Here is a 6,000-nt window from a genome sequence, read left to right as displayed (position 1 = left end):
TAGTGACTGGGAAAGGTGCCCAAAGACTGGAGCAAAGCAAGTGTAGTTCTCACCTTCCAGGGGGAGCCAGGGAACTACAGGCAGGCCAGCCTTGCCTCAGTCCCTGGGAATATGACAGAGCAGCTGATCCTGGGGACCACTGCGAAGGACTAGAAGGTGATGAGGAGCAGTCAACATGGATTAACAAATGGCAAGTCATGCTCAAACAACCTGATTGTCTTCTGTGATGAGATGACTGCCGTGGTAGACCAGGGGAGAGCAGTGCCTTTTTTCTGCCTTGACATCAGAAAGGCTTTTGCCACCATCTCCCATAGGATTGCCCTACAGAATCTAATGAAGTATGGGCTAGGTGAGCAGACAGCAAGGTGAAAGCTTCCTAAACTGCCAGACCCAGAGGGTGATGATGAAGTCCAGTTCAAGGCTGGTAGCTAGTGGGGTACCCCAGGGGCCATGACTGGTTCTGATCCTATCTGACATCTTCATTCATTACCTGGATGATGCAGCAGAGTGTACTCCAGCAAATTTTCAGATACCACAAAACTGGGGGAAATGGCTGATGAATAAGAGGGTCGTACTGTCATTGGGAGAGACCTCAAAAGGCTGGAAAAATAGGTTGACAGGAACGTCTTAATTATTAAGGATCTAGAGTGTCTCTCCTATAAGGAAAAGCTGAAAGAGCTGGGAATTGTCAGCTTGGAGAATGCTTACAGGGTTCTTAACAATATATAGTACAGAGAGGATGGAGATTTGTTCTTTTACTGGTTCTCAGTGACAGGATCAGAGGCAAAGGGCCCACAGTGACATTTCCCCTGAAGATCAGAAAGCATTTTTTTCACTGTGAGGGTGACCAAGCACCAACAGAAGTTGCCCAAGAGAGGTTGTGAAGCTGCTATTAAGATCTAAACCAGTGACACACGTTAGTTCATCTGTGGTAACAATCCCAAGGTAAAATCCCAGGCCACATCTCCATGACATTGAAAATCCAGTTTTAGGATTCCTCATACTTGCTACATGGTCCAAGGCACTGATTTGATATCAATTCACAGTGCCAGATCAACTGTGTTAAAAAATAATGATCAGTCAACTTCATGCTAGTTCATTTACCATGTGCTGCCCTTCCTGTGGTACTCCACAGACTTCTTGCCCTGCCTTAATCTCTGTCCTTTATATGCAAAGGTCATTGTCCCTGTATGTCCCTACATCAGGTCATGGCTGTTGAAATGCTATTGCTCTCTTCTTATGCAGTGTCATCACGTGTAAAAGCGCAAACCGTCTGTCTCTAATGCATGGTAAAATGACTTCAAACTTCAAAAGAATGAAAACACCTTTCCATTTGCTATGGACAATGGTTGCAAATACTTTATACCTAAGGAATTCAACTTTTTAAGCATATAGAAATGGATAATTTGCATTAAAACCTATTAGATAAACATACTTGATACCAGAAAAAGAGGCAGATATTGATGAAAGATCACCTGTTACTTATTTTCCACTATTCATTTGGCAGATAAACAGTAGATTTGGGGCCTTTCCTCAGGGTTAGAACAATCATATTTTGGGAATCCTGGATAAGCAGAACAAAAACCCTTACAAGAAGCAAATGTAGGTGGGAAATCTGGGTGACTTTAAATGCAACATGGCATTAAAGTGATGAATAAAACTAAACACAGACTATCCCTAAATGTGGAAGTCAGAACATCAGCCATGTTTAGTTCTGCTGTGAGGACCTCAAATGCTATAGTAGAAGAAACCTTGCACTGAAGTACAATCATAAGAAAGATGCTTTCAAGACTGTTTGCTTCAGTACATTTCAAATGGATTTTGAAACCAGTCCTAGGAAATCTTTGTGAAGGTGGCACCTCTAATCCTTGTTATAATATATAGCATATAATAAATACGTCACTTAAAAATAATGTCTTAGTTACCTTAAACCAGTCTCTAAAAACAGAGAATATATTCTAGCTTATTTGGTCTGTGCTCTGGTTCCTCATTTCTAAATGGAAGTAAATCCAGTTTGTTTCACAGCAGTCTGACAAAGATAAGCACTAATTAGTTTTTCAAGCTCTCTAATATCACCACAAACACCACAGCAAAGTCAGTGAGGAAATTCATAATTCTAATTTTAGAAGGGAATGCAGTAAATAAGGCATCCAGCCATCCAGTCACTTTGAACAAGGAGAATGCAGCTGAACATTGTTTAGTATGTTGTGTGAGTACAGCACATCAGGTACACTGAATCAGTCAAAGATCCTCTTAAAACAGTATGTGAACATATAATCAAAGATCAAATTATTATGTATAAGTAAGATAAGTAATTCAGCCTTATATCCTGGCATTAGTATGTCACTTGGCAGCATTACTCATCTCCCTCTCTTAACATAGGTTCTGTTTTTAACCACTGATGCCACCCCTCTTCTCCTCCAGAAAGTTCTTATTCCAAGAGACTCCACAACAGTTCAAGAACTGAAAGCAAAAGGTATAATGACTGGTTGAGCCTTACCTTGTGCACTGTCAGAGCTCAAAAAGGTTTTAACAACGTTATCATATGTATTTCTAGGAGTAGAAAGGAGTAGTTGAAAGGACAAGGACAAGTTGCTTAACCTCATGTTTTATCCCATGTTTATACCCTCTGTAGGTAACTTGGAAAACATGGGGGAGATGGTATGAAAGGTTTCAGACCTTCAAGTGAAGGAATCAAGAAGCTGAAAGAGAAGGTTGGGACTGGCTTGGGGAATATTCATTCATCTACAGCTCAGTCAATAATGAAAACCTCCTAATACTCCTCCCCACATATTTTGGCAGAGAATGGCATCTGCTTTATTGGGTCAGGTTTCACTCAGTATATACTGGGAGGATTTAATTCCTACCTGTAACAAGAGGAAAAGTCAAGGGATAATAATTTGCAGTCATTTACACATGACCAAGAGAAGTTGCAGCTGGCTTTAAACTCCTTGCCCTATGTCCCACCTTCCCTTCCTTGCGCCACTCTGACTCCCCGCAGATGGGAATCTCCCAGTTACACCACACCACATCTTACTCTTGCCATGTTGAATAAGAAGCAGCCTTTGGCCTTCTTGGTTTATAACAAGGACAACTCTGCTGTGAAGGATATTTACTAGGCTACTTCCTATGATGATTTTCCATTATTGAAATAAAATAGTCTACCATCAATTTACATAATCACAAAACCACAGATTCATGGAATCACAGCGTCACAGAATGGTTTGGGTTGGAAAAGAGTTTTGGTGATCTGTTAGTTCAACTCCCTGCTAAAGCAGGCTTACCTAGAGCAGGTTTTGCAAGATCATGTCCTAGTGATTTTTGATTATCTCCAGAGAAGGACTCCCCACAATATTTCTGGACAGCTGTTCCAGTGCTCTGCCACCCTTGCCTTCTGTTGGAAGCTGCCTCATATCTTGCAAATCCAAGCCAAGTCAAAACCAACCACATGGAATAGGATTGGAATGATAAACAAAGTAAAACTGGTCTTTAGAAGAACAGGACTGTTGGACTACTAGGTATTTGAAAAGTGTTCACCAGACTTTAAAAAAGTTAATCTGAACATACAATTCTACCTTATTCTGCACCTAAAACTATTGTGCTGTTCTATAACTGCTGTCCCTGATAAATACCAAGATTAAAATATGTGTCTCTGCAGGTTTTATTTAATTGTGAGATTTTACAGATCATAAATTTTATAACTTAACATACAACTTTAAAAAAATTAGAACAGCCACATATGTTCCCTTCCAAGGACTTGATCCAACAAAGACGTCTAAACACTTTATTGGTCTCATCATCCAAACTCCAACCTAAGATCAGAACACTTAGCAGCATTGTGAAAAATGCTGTCTCTGACAGACATGAAAATAAAAGGAAAAATAGAAATATACCATTTATAGTAATAATAAGATAAAAAAGTCAGTTGCAGGGAGGGATTAGCCTGTCTTGTCCGAGAGACTGACACCCCTCCACCTGAGGGGTCAATGTTGCTCTCTGCCCTTGGGTGAAGTAATGGTATTTTAAAAATTCACAGCAGATGCCTTACTATCCCCTTCATCCTTCTCACTATAGCCATCAAGCACCCTGCCCTTCTGTCAGATTCCGTGTGAGTGGACTTGATTTACCGCAGAACCAAAAGTGTAAATTTATATATTAGGGCTAATAACAATGTCTCTGCTTATTTCAAAAGAACTTTGAAGCAAATATGAATGTTTTCATACACTTCAATTATTTTATAGGCTGTTTGGTCAAGATGAAAACCAGTAAAAGTCTGACTAATACAATACTAGTACAATATTGAAAAGAGAGGGAGAAAAATGGCAAAATCCAAACTGAAAATTTTCACAGACCCTACAGCTTTAGATATCTATATTCATTCTCTTATTACATGTCTTCTAGAAAATACCATATTTAATTTCCATGCCACTACAGTTGAAATACAGAGATAGAAGTGGAAATCTTGTGAAAGACTTTAAATACATTAAAGTATATAACAAACTTGAGGTACAAAAACAGAGCAATTAGTCACAAATGCTGCCCCAAAAATCTTCACCACCTGCCAGTCACCTGAGAGGCATGGTGTGATCAGGTTTTCTGTCCTGTACACGACAGAGGTTTTATTGTTTCTTTGATCTGCTCCAGTCTGCAGGGAACAGTGTGATTAAGATATTACCTTTAGTGAGCAGCTCTCCAAGTTACACAGCTCACCCTAGAAAAGTATTCTGAGAGACAGGAAGAAATAGTAGACTGTTGCGAATTTTTGTTATTGTTCTTTCCTTTTTTCATAAGTAAAGCATTGTAAATAGTTGGCTGAAGGGACTCAGTGTCTGCCAAAGGAGACACATGTCATTTATTATACAACATGGGGACTACCATCTTCTGCCACCGAACACACTGAAAATATCATGGATTATATAAATATCCACATGATAAATAAGAACGTTAAATTTATCTATTCTTTCATGAGCTCCAGCTCATACCATGGCCATGTCTTGTGACTTGGGGAGCTGAAATTAATTTCTTCTGATTACCATGGGAAAAAAAAAGGATAGTCTTTTTAATGAGTCTAGGTCACCTAGGTTATAGTACACCCATGCTGTACTCCAGAACACACACTAAATGCTCTCTATACCGTCACCTGGTCCCCTAATAACAGAAGCAGGATTTCAAAACAGGAAAAAAAAAAAAAAAAAAAAAGAAAACAAAAAACTATATCAATACACACATAAATGATATAAAAACCTTCATGCATATGTATGCATAGTCAATAAAAATAGATGCATTTGCATGCACACTTTTATGCTGCAAAGAACGATCAGACCCAGATTCAGTCAAACACACAACTCAGTAAGTTTTAAAAATAGACACACCCATATATAATTGATTTACCTCATTAATATGTAATATTAAATGTAAAGATATATATTTTCCATATGGTGTTCCACTATCTCCCTTACAAGTCATGCTGCTGATGTAACATCATCCCTTTCCATCTACTTTATCTCTTACCATTTAGAGTGCTTTTTGTGGGCATTGCTGATAAAGAGTCGTATGAAGAATGCACAGTGAATAATCTGTGGTAATGATTGTTGCTTGACTTAAAATAAAAAGTAGCAGCCTTTTAAGGTCAGCATCAGTTTCATGTTTGGATTGTTTCTACTATTTGGAAAGCTTTGACATGTTTTAAATTACTAAGTAATGTGAAAATACATTACCAGCACAAGGTTGTTGTCTGTGTAAATATTTTATGAGTAGAGTCACCCATCATCGGTTAATAAGGTAACAAAGATTCAAAGGTATTTATGTTGACTCATATTTTCAAAATGAGGAATTTGAAAACAAGAAAATATGACAAAGTTGATGAGGATCTAAGATACTGGCTTACAGAAAGGCTGTTTGTTTCTTGCATGACATGAACAGCTCCTTTAAATTACTTACTGAAAAGAGGTGTAACATTGTCCATGTGAAATATATTAAACGCATAACACATGAGTCACC

Source organism: Cyanistes caeruleus, chromosome 2 (assembly GCF_971803275.1).
Source record: "Cyanistes caeruleus chromosome 2, bCyaCae1.hap1.1, whole genome shotgun sequence".
Classification (NCBI taxonomy): Eukaryota; Metazoa; Chordata; class Aves; order Passeriformes; family Paridae; genus Cyanistes; species Cyanistes caeruleus.
The sequence above is the reverse complement of the archived record's forward strand: the minus strand, read 5'-3'. Positions refer to the sequence as shown.